Source organism: Fistularia commersonii, chromosome 20 (genome assembly GCF_037954325.1).
Source record: "Fistularia commersonii isolate RoL2024-O1a breed Wild chromosome 20, RoL_Fcom_v1.0, whole genome shotgun sequence".
Lineage (NCBI taxonomy): Eukaryota > Metazoa > Chordata > Actinopteri > Syngnathiformes > Fistulariidae > Fistularia > Fistularia commersonii.
In genome coordinates this window covers 3,393,460-3,407,704 of record NC_141303.1, presented here as the reverse complement: position 1 = coordinate 3,407,704, position 14,245 = coordinate 3,393,460, and positions in this window count along the sequence as shown.

The window sequence follows — 14,245 nt, the reverse complement described above, 5'->3', positions numbered from 1 at the left end:
CAACTGGCCAGAGTTCCTCTTGCAGACCTTTTGCAAACACTTTCATTTCCTCCCACAGATTATAAACATGCAAGTCTGCTTGATTGCAGCCTCAGACAGTTTCTGAGAGTCGAAACCCACAAACCTTCTTCCATTGGCTCCCCATTTCTAGGGTTTATGCTGCCGTCGAATGAATAACAATAGTATAAAAACTGCTGTGTGTGTTCTATAATTCTCCAAACGAACAGGGAACTTTGTTCAATCTCTTTTCTTTAGTCTTGTCCGGATATTCAGGCCGCAAATGAGTTATCTTTGTCTAAAAAGATGAGGAATTTCCACAAAACATTTCCTTTCGGCGGTCGGTGTTCAATAAAGGCTTGCACTTAATGAAGGGAGTTAAAAAAATGACGAGTTGTGAAACTGACAAGAATGAATTGAACCGGCGTGATGGAGCAAGCCGTAGAAATTAGACCGGACACTAACCATTACTGGATTTCTTGAGGCAGTATTGGCATTTGAAAAAATTGATCAGGCGACAAAGTGGCGCCGAGGTCAGGGCTTCCGCCTCACAGCGTGAAGGTTTCTCGGTCGGAGTTCGACCGAAGGGCGGTTCTGTGTGGGCTCCTCCGTTCACCCTGTTTTCCGGTTCCCCCCCCCCCAGTCCAAACACATGCGATAGATTCACCAGAAGCCCCAAGATGCCTAGAATGGTTGTGTGTCTGTATGTGGCCGTTTGATTGGCTGGTCCAGAGTGAACCCCGCTTCTCGGCCAATGACGGCTGAGCTAGCTGCCAGCACCGTCTTGACCCCGACAGCAGGATAGGCGGTAAAGGAGTATATCAATATCATCTAAATAGCGGTACAAAGCTATATTTATTTTCGATAAGTAGACCTTGTAGGACATCATCACAATGCCATAGATGTCAGACTCTGTGGGAAAAAAAAAAAGAGCATCAATATCAAAATATTGTGTGGATGTGAACGTTTGGCAAGTTAAAAAACATAAAATCTGCAGAATTTGGACTTTATAAATGACATGAATTGCACCCGACATGTTGATTTTTCTAAAAGTAAATAAAAGAAGACATGTTTTTCCATGTGAAAGAAAATCATGAGGTTAATATTAGCCAACACGAACGCTGATGCTCATGTTTGAAAGCCTTGTTTTGGCTGACAGAAAGCCTTGAATCTTGAATTCATGGACCAAAATAAGCCTGGATTACGTGTTAACGTTGGAAGTATTGATCTTGAGTCCCAGATTTTCAGACAGTGTGACAGAATATGTCAAAGTCAGACATTTCATGCGAAAAACTCATCCATCTCCCTCTGTACGCTCAAACTTTGAACCCTATTCACTGTCTGTATTTGGCTCCGTTTACCAGGTACGACTTAAATGATCTATCCAGCTCCTACGGTTGCTGAAAAGAAAAATAAAAAAAACCAACATAGATTGCTTTAATGCACCTCACAAGGGTAAAACGACATTGCACTGAAAACAAGCATGAAGTTATTACGTGATGAGAATACCACCTTCTGGACACTTGCAGCTTCAAGGTCTGATAGAAAGCAGTGTGATGCGGCGAGGGAATGGACTTTTGAGGTATTACTGTTAACAGCAAAGACAAAAAAAAATATATATCAAAGCTGAACAGACATGACTATTACTAAGAGACTCAAATAACCATCTAATAACCGGTTCAGATGTACTGCGGTGGAACCACATGCAAGGTCGAATACTCATGTTTCACGGTCCAACTACTTCTCTGTGCTCCATCCCTCCGTACGCCTTCCTCACTATCTGCCTGTCTCTTTGTAAATCTGTTCTGCTCCAGAGGACTCCCTTTTTTTTAAATCCTATCTGATGATGAGGACCCCGGTTGCCCCCCCCCCCCCCCCCCAACAACAGTATAGAGGAACGTATGCTAATGTAGCCGCGCAGCAGCAGCGCGACGCAATGCGCCCACGTCGTTGTGCCGTTGTTTTAAACGGGGAGATAAGAAATTGTAAAGGCGATCAGCGGTGGATTATGCGTCGCTAAATAAATGCGTCGTGCGTTTTGATGTATCCTTTCTATATTTTTATCCGTCTTGGGAGTACCACGCTGATGGATGTATAGGAATATCACTATATGTTTGGGTTTTGGAAAAAGCATTTACCGTAAGGCTAATCTCTGTAGCCTTATTGCAAGTGCAAAATGACTTCCAGATGTGTTATTAAGAATCCCGCGATCAATTTTGTGAACATCAACGGGAAAACGGTGTGTTGTAGTTTTTCAATCAGCCCCGGACAAAGACGGTTGTGAACGGCTCTTCCAGGGAACTCTTTAGATAGAAATGCTCATCGCCGACGTCTCCCCATCTGGACGAGCGGTCGCGGAAAGAGCTGCTAAAAGGATTATATCTTGCTGGTTCACCTGTACCACGCAGACAGAGAGGCAAGATCAATATGTGACTAATGTGATCAGGGAAGGCTATCCCCCCTTGTCCTCTGCCTTCAAGGAAACTCCATTAACCATGTGACTATTGGAGCTCCTGCAGAAAACCGCATTCTTTTTTTTTTTTTTTTTTTTTCTACTTCCCCTTCTCTCCAAACCCTTCAGCGAGCCAACTCCAAGAGTACAATGTGCTCCTGAAATGGGATATGTCTGATACCTTGCGGTGTCTCTCAATTTGAAAATATGAATCCATTGTGACTCTGATGGGAGAATCAGCCACATTGCTAACAGATCAAGGCTCCTGTCAGTAACAATTCAGTGTGAAATCCTGGTGCTTTTTCATTTACCTACAGCCCAGGACCGCCACGAGAATGGGATGGGGGATATCTCATTAAAATAGAGGAAAAATTGCTCTGCCTTGTCTATTGTGCTCAGTAATTCCTTGGTGATGAATTCCTCCCCCCCCCCATCTTGCTAATGTAACAGCATCTCAGCTTCAAAATCCCCCTCTTTTGCCTCGCTGTATTCGTCTCCTCTCGGAAGCGGAGTCTGATTTTCCACGAAGTTAATGAAATTGTCACAGCACCTTAGGAAATCGCCACCGTGTAAGCAATAACATCTGGCAAATAGATGGCGCATGTAATGTCCGCCGAGCCTGGCTACACACAACCCGGTTAATGAGCGGAGACGGACCGACGCCAAGACATCGAGACCAGAGCCGATTGACAGGCGGATAAAATGACAGACAGATTGGCCACGCAGGAGGACGCCGGCGCCCAAGTGTAAACCGAAAAGACGGAAAACAACCCCAAAAAAAAAGGTTCGGCCACTAATTGCACTTTGCGTTGTCGTGTTATTCCTGCGAACCGAGTTCCGAACGAACGAAGCTCCGCCGTCAAGTTTTCGGCCGAAGCGCGTCGTCGATCGAACGTCGTCAGCTTTTAACGTCGGCGGCGTCGCTTCTAAATCCCGAAGAATGGCTGACGTGTTTAGAAACCGTGGCATTTCTGATCCTCTGGTGTTTCCCCGAGCTTGGACCCAGTCAATTATATGGTGAATTACAACAGGAGCGAAATACCGAGTGTCTCGGATCGTGAAAATAATCATCAGCCTTTCGTGGCGGCGGTGCTTCCGTGTGTCAAAGCGACACGTGTAGAATACACACCGACGAGAAAAATCCCTCCGCTTGTTTTCAATGGATTAATTTTTTTAATTTTATTTTTTTTTCCGACGCGCGCTCCGAGTCGTTTACTGGATTTAGCCTTCATGTCAGCGTTATGATTAGTTTGAAATTACCCGAAGCGAACGGTCACACCTGAAAAGTCTCGCGGTAAAATTCATTCATGTATTCTTATCAAATGGCTGAAAGAGTAGCAACTGCCGGATGAGATTATATTTCTTGTTCTTGTCCACAGACTGAGTAAGTGTGTGTGTGTGTGTGTGTGAATAAAACACCCTTTCCTCAAACCAATGAAACACACGTTTTTTGAGAACAAGTCAAACCTGATGTGGTGAAGTGAAATTGAAAATTAAGGTGAGGGAATTTGACATTAAAGAAAAACAACCAATTTCACACAGCTTGCATTTCTCATTATATTTTATTGTGTTTACTCACACAACTATATTACATCAACATGAACTTTACCAAGTTTAAAAATGCACTGTAAATAAATGAGTCTACTAAATTCCATCCGCTCTATTTTCAACTGATGAGGCAGCTGTGTGTTTACTTTTGGTCAATATGTGTCATAAGTCCCACTTTTGACTGGGAAAAAACAACAACTTCTGTTTATTTTTTTGCTTTTTTTTTTTTATTATTGCTCTGCCGTTTGTGTTCATTGTGCGTTTGCTCCTGTTTTCCAAAGCCGAGGCGTCTGCGGAGGTCAGGGTGAATCCTTTTTTTTTTTTTTTTTTTTTTAAATCCTCCCGTCGCGTTGAAGACGTTTCTTCGGTTCAGAAGTGAAGAATCCTCTCGGATGACGGGTGAAACATCTTCAAGTGAAGAAATTCAAGTCCGGTCGACGCGACAAGAGGTCGCTAGATACGACGCGGAGCGTCTCGAATTTACATTTGAGGAAATTGCACTTCTTCCACGCCGGTGTTTTCCATCCCGACGCGTAAGCTCACATGCAAATCGCGACCTTTGTGCAGACGGTCTCGCGCACTCGAACGGAAATCACAAACGTACGGCTCAAACCGTCCACCGATGTTGAAGAACGGAGGATGGCGCGCTCTTTAGCTTGTCGCCGGCCGGCTTGAGGCGCCACCCGCTGCCGCCTCTCTATCGCCGCCACCATCATATCTGGGGAAATCACTTGAGTGAAGACAGGGCACGGAGAGGGAGAGTGAGAAGATGCTAGCTGCCAGTTTTGCACCCTCACACACACACACACTCACGCACACACTCGCTCACTGAGATGTTAAATGTGTTTTCGGCCTCTCCGCTTCTCATCATTGGATTGACGATCGGTATGCAGGAGGGAAGTCTAATTCATGGCGGGCGGCCCTATTTTACACTCATTCTTACATCCTCGAACCCCCACCTCCCCCCCCGTCATATCCCCACACGACATTGTTTTGCGAACAATTTTCAATAACAGAACAATTATTGAAATGTTGCGGACTCAAGTGTCAGTGCCTTAAGCTTCCTCGGGTGAGAATAATTCCTTTCCCTGCTTTTTAATGAAGCCTTGCTTCACAGCCTTTAATCAGACATAGCGGAGGAGGCGGGGAAGTGATGTGATTATCTATTTATCAAACCCGCCCCCCCCCCCTTGTGTTTTCCCATGTTCTCCGGCACCAGCGTGTCCCATTAGAAGTGTGCGGTCAGCAGTGCTGAGGGCAGCACATTGAACCCACGTCACACCGTAATTAGGCCCCCGCCGCTCCACATATCACCGTTCTGCTTGGCTGTGCTCTCCAGAGACGTACTCATCGTGTCCACACACACACACACACACACACACACAAACCCCAGACATCCGACGCCTGACCCCACCGACACACACAAACCGGAGAAACCACCCACACGACCGCGGAGAAGTGGCTGCGTCTGTGCAGACGCACACAAACATACACACACACAAAAAAAAAGATATCCTTGTAAAAGGAGATATATTTTTTATATATATTTATATAATATATTTATATCATATTATATAATATTATATATAATTTATATTATATGATATATTTATATATATCTATATATATCTATTCATATATTTCATTGTATTTCTTATTCTTCCTCCTTTCTACTATTATCTATTACTGTTATGTTTTTACTTGAAACTCTGGCACAACAATTTCCTTTGGGATAAATAACGTTGTTCTCATCTCATCTCGTAAATAGAGATTATATGCCTTATTAAGGGATGGAGGAATTATGAAATGTTTCTTACATTTTTTTTCAGCCCGTCGGAATTCCACACCGTTTACATTCCTTCTTTTTTTTTTGCAGCCGCGTCTTATTTTATTTTACGCCGTCGATTGATTGGCAACACTGAAGCGCGCTGCCTCGAATTCCAGGCCATTAATTTGATGGACATCTGGAAAATGTGACGATTGGTAAATAGGTGCGGGGACTCCTTAGACCGCATTCTGTTTAACATTCATGCGCTTGTATGTAATGTATGTGCATGCTGATGATACATCCATGCAACGAGATGGGGAGACAATGCTAATGTTGTTTAAGTTTGTATTATTATTATATCTGCGCTGGAAATTTCATAATGAGCTGTGCTGGAAGACGTGTAGCTTGATAACTAACAAATTGCGGGGATCGTGGAATTCTTCTGCTCACACATTTCTATTTTAAACTACATTATCTTGAAAATGACATCTTCTCAACTGCACAGACGCCACAGAAAATGATAATTAAAGGGAATATTGAATAGAGGAAAAAGGAATTGTGGTTGAGTTAAAGATTAGTTTCCCCCTTTTTTTTTTTTTTTTTTGGGCAGAAATTGAAGATTCACATCATTGTATCTTTGGTGAAGATTAGGGTTTTCGGATAAGTAAGAGACAAAGGTTTATTATGAGATTTCAGCATTGTGTTTTTCTGTAACTGGAGCTTATAACATCATGAATATTTGAAATGTTGGCGGAGCATATTGAAGTCAGAGCACATCGTTCCCCAAAAGGATGTTAACCGAGAGTGAAATAGATCTTGAGAGATAAACAGACTTGCATATAGTGAAAAGTCATAAGAGTATTGATGCAATATTACTATTAATGGAGTTTTGAAAAATGTAAGATGTTTACAATAATGTTGCCCATCCATGAGGTGCGGCGTTGAAAAATTTGTGACCAAAAACACGGTGAATTGACCAAAGGGTCGGCGACCAGATTTACAGTCAAAGGACAGAAAAAGGTTACCAGTCGCTCATTTCGGAGATTTCTTGATACTTTTGCTACGAGATCTTCCCTCCCGGGCTCCGTCTTCCCTGATATTCTTTGACATTCCTCCGTCGTCTAATTCCTGAAGCGAAACTCGACAGAGGTGAAGTCCACGCAAGCCGAATACGTTTGTTTCCAGTAGAGTTTGCCGAGGCTGCACACAACGGGCGACGCCGTACGAGCGACCGCGACGGAATATTGATGTTGTGAGCTTTGATCAGATACCGCTTGCAATTTATATTGCTATTTAAACTCCGTGTTCATTATGTTTAAGAGTGACTTGAAAGCAAAGGACACCGTAATCCCCCTTTTATCTTTGTAAAGCACGGCGAGCAAAGGTCGTTTCATTCTGATATAGACCGCGGATTGATCAGCGCGCGACGCAGCGATATCAACGTTTTACACAGAAGTATGGATCATGGGAGAAGAGACAACAACAGCTTGCAGAATATCCTCGCCATCGATTTCTCTCGGTGCTCTGTGCGCCTTGTTCGGGCTCCCCTTCCATTTCAAACGACCTCTAAGTCAAGGTGTCCTTTCAGGATGTTTTGTCGTAGCTTGTTGTCGGCCAGTGCGACAGAGGAAAATGTGAGCCGGAGGATAATACCGATAAAGATGATGCCATCGTGATGCGTTGACCCTTGCGTCGACTCTCCACCGCTAGCGAACACGCTACTCGCCAAAATGGCGAAGGTACCGTGATCAGTCGGGAACGGTCACGCCAATCTCCAGAGGCATCGATATGAGACGCCGTCACATTTATTTATCATCTCAAATCCAATATTGTCAAGTCATTGTGTTAAAAAAAAGCATGCGTTTATTTACACGTGACAGATTTTGTGGGAGACGTTGATATTAACTTCGGCTTACACTGCGTGCACAATTATTAGGCAGGTTGTGGTTTTGAGGATTCATTTTGTTATTGTGCAACTACAGTGTTCTTAGTCAATGTTAAAAAAAAACCTCAAACCTGAAGTAGTAAAAGGGAAATTTTGTCTTTCTTAAAAGATTATCTAAATGTACACCATTATAAAGGAATCATAGTGTGCAGAATTATTTTGCAACCGCAATGTTTCTTCAAATCTTCACATTTGTGTCTTTTCTTCTCAAAACGTTTTTTGCGAACCTTTCCACTGCTTGCAACAAAACGTTTGACGGTTCTGTGATGTCACACCTCAATATCTTAGATATTTCATGAGTGAGAGAGATGAGATGAGAACAACTTTATTAATCCCGAAGGAAATCGTTGTGCCAGAGTTTCAAGTAAAAAACATAACAGTAATAGATAATAGTAGGAAGGAGGAAGAATAAGAAATATAATGAAATATGAATTGTCTAACTGTTAGCAGTAACTACAAAGATTGAAGATTGAAGTGCTCCATCCCTCTGAGAGACTTAACAAATTTTGACCTTTCGGAGTCGGTCAAATCTCATTTTCTGTCCCGTTTTTTTCCCGAGGATGGCTAATAATTATGCACACCTTGATATAGGGCAGGGGTCAGGAACCTATGGCTCGTGAGCCATATGTGGCTCTTCTGGTGATGGCATATGGCTGCCAGACAATTTTGAGTTGAAAAAGAAAAATACTTGTGATATTTCTTCATAATAATTTTAGGGTTAGATGGAGAAAGTTGATTCGCTGTGGCGAGCCCTGAGGGGAAAAGCCGAAAGAAGATGAAGATTTCTTCATAATACTGTGTCATTTTAAAATAAACAGAAATTAGTTTTGAAGATAAATTTTACGGGTCACCCGTCGGTCCGGTTGGGAACCATTGGCTTCCGAGCACGACTGGGTCATTGTAAAGGTGAAGAAATTAATTTTATCAAATAGCCAACTACTTTATCCGCATCAACCCTCGTAACGGAAAAGATGGCGAAAAAAAAAAAAAAAAAAAGATGATGATTACCGTGCATTCCAGCCTGCGTGGACAGAGGTCTAATATGCTATGATAAAATTGCATAGATGAAACGGTCAAATATAAAGCAGCACTTCGAACAAACCCATGCAGCACCAGAGGTCGCACTAAAAGGAAGACATATTTCATTTTTTGTGCGTTAAAAATACTATATGGCTCTCGATGAAACATATCAAGAAATATTTGGCTTTTATGGCTCTCCCAGTCAAAAAGGTTCCCGACCCCTGATATAGGATGTTGATCTCCTTAGGCTTAAGAGAATATCGACATTCACACCATTAGGCAACCAATAGGGTGCAGAATTATGATGCAACGAAATAAAAAAAACAAAGATTTTCCCCGTCTCACTTACTTATCTTCACCTGTTAAAGTGAAAATAGTAAACAAACTCCACATTTACAAAAAAATATTTCTGAAATTAAAAAAAAAAAAAAACCCTCAGCGTCCGATATAGTCACCCTTCTTTTCGATAACAGTCACAAGCCTTCCGTTCACAGTCGGTCAGTTTGTCGATCTTGTCAGAATTAACTTTTTGTGCAGCCGCAACCACAGCCTCCCAGACACTGTTCAGAGAACGCACTGTTTACCTTCACTGTCCATTTCCTGCAGAAGAAGAGCCCAATAGTTCTCGATAAGGTTTAAGTCAGGTGAAGAAGGCGGCCATGTCATTAGTTTTTCATCTTTAAGGCCTTTACTGGCCAGCCAGCGGTGGAATACTTTGAACAAGACGGAGCGTTGTCTTGCATAAAAAGACTTCTTGAAAGAGTTTTTTCCTGAACCGCTGCTTGAGTAAATTGTGCTCTAAAAATTGGCAGTTGGTCTGAGAGTTGATTTTGAGTCCATTTTCAAAAGATTCAACTAGCTCATTTTTAATAACACCTGCCCGAACCAGTACCCAACCTCCAACTTGCTGGCGCCTTTTCTTCTCAACAAGTTTCTTGCGACCCTGTTGACTCTTTGCAACAAAACATTTGATGCTTCTGTGCTCACTCCTCGATATCTTGGATATTTCAAGAGTGCTGCTTCCTTCTGAAAGACTTTTTACAGTTTTTGACATGTCAGAGTCAGTTAAATCTCTTTTTTTGGGTCATTTTTCCTGGCGTTGATCTCCTTAGGCCACACCTTCCGTCGGTACACAAATACACATCACCTGATATGCATTCAATCCTATAAGCATTCAAGTTTATACGGCTCGGAGTTGGATATTATGGATAAAATGATGATGTGGTCAAAATAATCACTTGCCTGATAATTGTGCACACAGTGTAATGGGCACATGGTATGTCCTCTATACATTTTTCAAGTGAAATTAGCTCAGATTACGGTGCTTCAAAGTAAAAATCGTTTATCATGACGCTCTGCAAGGGAGCTCTGGAAATTTGTTAGATTAAATCAATAGTTAACCCCTGTTATACCAAGCTGTTCATCAAGGAGGTAACGTGCTGCCTTAGAGGACACACTGGAGGGATTAGAAGCTTTAAAATCCAATATTTCCCCCGGAGGTTTGATATGAGATGTTCATGCTTGTTGAAAATCTGCCTTATATCGTGGCCTTGTTTTTTTTTTCCACCAATTTATTGCAATCACAGCAACTCTTGGGTTAGGAAAATAAAGCAGTCCAGGTGAAGTTATTGGAGTTAAATTAAACTGGTTGTATGGACCCTATGTTATTGTTCTGTATTTTAAGAGAATCTGGAGGGCAGCAAGGTAGTGCAGTTGTTAATGTTCCCGTCTCCCAACAAGAAGGTAATAATTTAATGTAATTGGCCAACAGGGGCTTTTGTGTAGAGTTTAGATGTTCAACCAGTGATGGCTTCACTAGTGTCCTTCAACCATTCAAAAACATGCTGGAGGTTAAATGAAAACTAAAATGTCTGTGGATTGGAATTACGGATGCAGGAAAAGCAGTTTAAAGCATGCGACTATAATAATAAATGTGAATCCACAGTGCGGATCCACCTTTTTCCTTTCGAAAAGAAACTGTCCGTCTGACGTCTGTCATTTATGTATTTTTTATTTATTTATTTTTTTACTAATTTTGCAAGCTTGTCGGTTACATTTTTGGCACCCGACCGACCAGGATGTAACCGAGAGATTCCGGTCATTTTTCAAAATAAAGATTGTTCAGACTCAGATAATAAATCCAACAGAGATAATTGATTATTTCTTGTGCGGCCCGGTACCAATTGATCCACGGACCAGTACCGGTCCGCGCCCCGGGGTTTGGAGACCACTGGTTTAGAGAGTGAGTGGAAAACGAGGTAATTGACGACCTAAAGTGACAGCAGATATTCTTCCAGATTATCCAAATCTTACCTGATTACAGAAAACCTTGCAATGGGCTTTTAGTTTTTGCTGTCATTCTTGGAAAAGCTAGTTTTTTCTTTTTTTTTCTTTTTTTTTTTACGACTGCATGCCCAAAACTCAAAGAGATGAGACTATTTGTTCAGGAGCATTTAATTAGAAGTTCAGATTCTTGTGCAGCAGTAGACCGTCTAAAGGACAATTTCCGGGCTTCATGCGGAAGAACTTAACGTGGCCAACAGGCAAGGTGACAGCGATGAGGCTACCGGAGGCAGCTACCTGAATGAAGTGGCACTGCGGTTTAAGGCCGACAAGTGGGAAGTTAAATTGTCAATTTATCTAAAGGAAAGAAAAAAAAAAAAAAATCAGAGTTTCTTCACTGTTTTAAGAAGTGGAATCAAGAGTTGCAATTGAAGCAGCCGCAGGATTTAGGATGGAGTTAATTGTGTTGAACGGTGTTTGGAGTCTGTGCACATTATGAAGATTTAAATTGGCGTAATACATTTGCTAGCTTATCTTTTTTTTTTTTTTTCCCCTGCACAAAGTGTAATTATTTACACTTAAATGAACCAGAACTCGTCATTGGCTCAAACACCAGTAGTTGGTCATAACCAAACGTGGGCTACTGCCGGCAGCCCGTGTCCATGTGTGTTTTCTCCCGCAGGTCGCACATAGTTAGGCGAGATGAAGTGGAAACTCTAAATTGCCTCTAGGTGTGAATGTGTTTTTTTTTATTTTATTTTTTTTCTCTATATCTGTTTTGCCCTGTGACAGACTGGTAACCTCTTCAAGCTGGACCTTTAGTTAAACGTGTATCAGGATAGACCACTGCCTCCTGTGACCCCAAATCAGGGGGAATAAATGCATGCAGACAATTGCTTATATATTGCAAATATATATATATATATATTTGTGACAGACTTTTTTTTTTTTTTTTTAATGATCTTATAAGGGCGATACGTTAGGTGAGAGGACAAACACATTGCGGAATCAGAATGCATATTATTTGTTTTAAGAGGAGACAATTCCAAGTATAGCAGGGTGAGCAGATGGTACAGCCGCTGTTCCCACAGTGCGAAAAAGAAAGCTAACGCTACTTCGTTTCAGGCTTTCTGGACCGCCAGATTACTTTTAAAGTGGACACATCGCAGGGCAATGTTGGGTGACAATAAGAGACACAACAATAATTTGATGCGCCTGGAGAAACATTCTGCTTTAGCCATCGATGGTGGAAACACACCTACACATGACTGAGCTCAAGGTGAATACTGTCATTGCAATCTTTTCCACCGCCAGCGCCGAAACTCGTGATGTAGCTAAGAAAAAAAAAAAATGCAAACAGTATAACATATGTGTCATTTGTAATATATATGCGTGGTAAATGTTTTATTATTCCTCGTACCAAGCATCAACTTCATGCTATTTGCCTTTCTCTCTCTCTGTGCGCCAATAAAAAAAAAAAAAATGATTAGAATTCCGTCTCTACGGACGTGAATTTCTCGGCGTGTAAATCAAATCTGCTGGCTTATGAAGCAAAGCAGAGGCAACAACAATTTTGAGAGCAATATGCAATATTCATTGTTCATAAATAATTAATTTGTTTGCTCACAACTCAGCCTAAAGTGATTGTGGCCCTTTTTCATTTGGGTATATATCTATTGCAAACTCTGTCCTTGTGAATTGAGTGGCATTTGTATTTCATTCACACTCGCACCCCACTTTACACATACTGCAATTTTTTTTTCGCAACCGCCGCTGGCTCTACTATCCTTTCAGAATAGGATGGTCTGAATTTGGCTTTCAAACAGAATCAGACACATGATCTGCTGCGGATAAGGAAAATAATTACGTTGTAACAGTATTTCTTCTGAGATTGTGAGTCATCCACATTTGTAGAAACACCGTAAATACACACAAGTACAAATAATGATTAGCGCTGGCCTTCAGTGCTACAGAGGTCGGTCAACTTTGTCGTTTTTAAGCGGAGTTAATATAAAAACGTTCCCGAATGAATACTTTTAGATTTACTCACTGTCGCCTTTTACTTGCGATTTTAAGTACATTTTTTTTTTTTAAATGTACTTTACTGTCTTTTGAGTGTGATAAATGTACCCCGGATGAAATCTGTTCCAAAGTTTTATTCTCCTGTCCCAGCTGCGGCCAAGGACACGGCATCGTTTTACCATCTTCATCGTGAGATAATTATATTCTCCGACACCGAGCCAAGCGGGACTGCATGCACTGCGCTTGGAATCATATTCTCCGTGCTACAAGGGAATTCAAATTGGGAATCTGTTGTTTTTTTTATTCTCGTCATGGTATTTTGATAAAGCGATCAATATGGCGTGTAGGCCATAATCATATCACTCTACTGCGGGCGGAGAAACTAACCGGTTTCTCGTTTCGGCACTTTTCTTCAGACCAGATTTATTTATTTTAGTCATGAGCGTGTTTTCTCTTTTTGTTTGACTTTTTGCTTGCCGTTAATGCTCACTCCATAGGGGAGGGACATTCACTCTATAGAATTGAACACATCATACCAAACTTGAGCCTTGAATACTTTCATGAATAAGTATTCAGTATAAGGTTAATGAGAGAAATACATAAGAACAAAACATCCTGCCAATTTTTTTATTCTCCAGTTCCTGACAAAGACGTCGCACACCTCCTTCCTATACAATTATCCATTCTCCTTCAGCGGACCCCCTAAATTACAAGTTAATGACAATTTTATATACAGTCCTCTACAGAAGGCCCAACACAGAGAACTCTCCTCTTTTGTTAAAATCACTTGAAAAAAAATAAAAAAATGCTCAGAAAGCATTTCTTCTCTCGGACCAGTTTAATTCCATATGGGGGTACCGATTTAAGCTCGGACCGAAAAACAATGTTCTTATAGGAGACGTATATTCGCTCAGAATGCGGTCTATTCTCTCGTTAGTGTGCGTGTTAATTTCATCCTTTGAAATGCACAGAACAACCAATTTTCAAATAAAGTATTAAATTAAATTCAACACACTTGCAAGCATACGCTGCGGAATAGGAACCGGGATCATCGCAGGCGTGTAATTATACTTTGGCAAAAGTAACGACGCAAAACAAAACATGGAAATTGGCGAGGGCTCGTGTGATATCAACACACAATTAATATTTATTTGAATTCGGAGAGGTGGTCGTTGACAAAATTATACGTATGAAGTTCATTCCGGTTTTC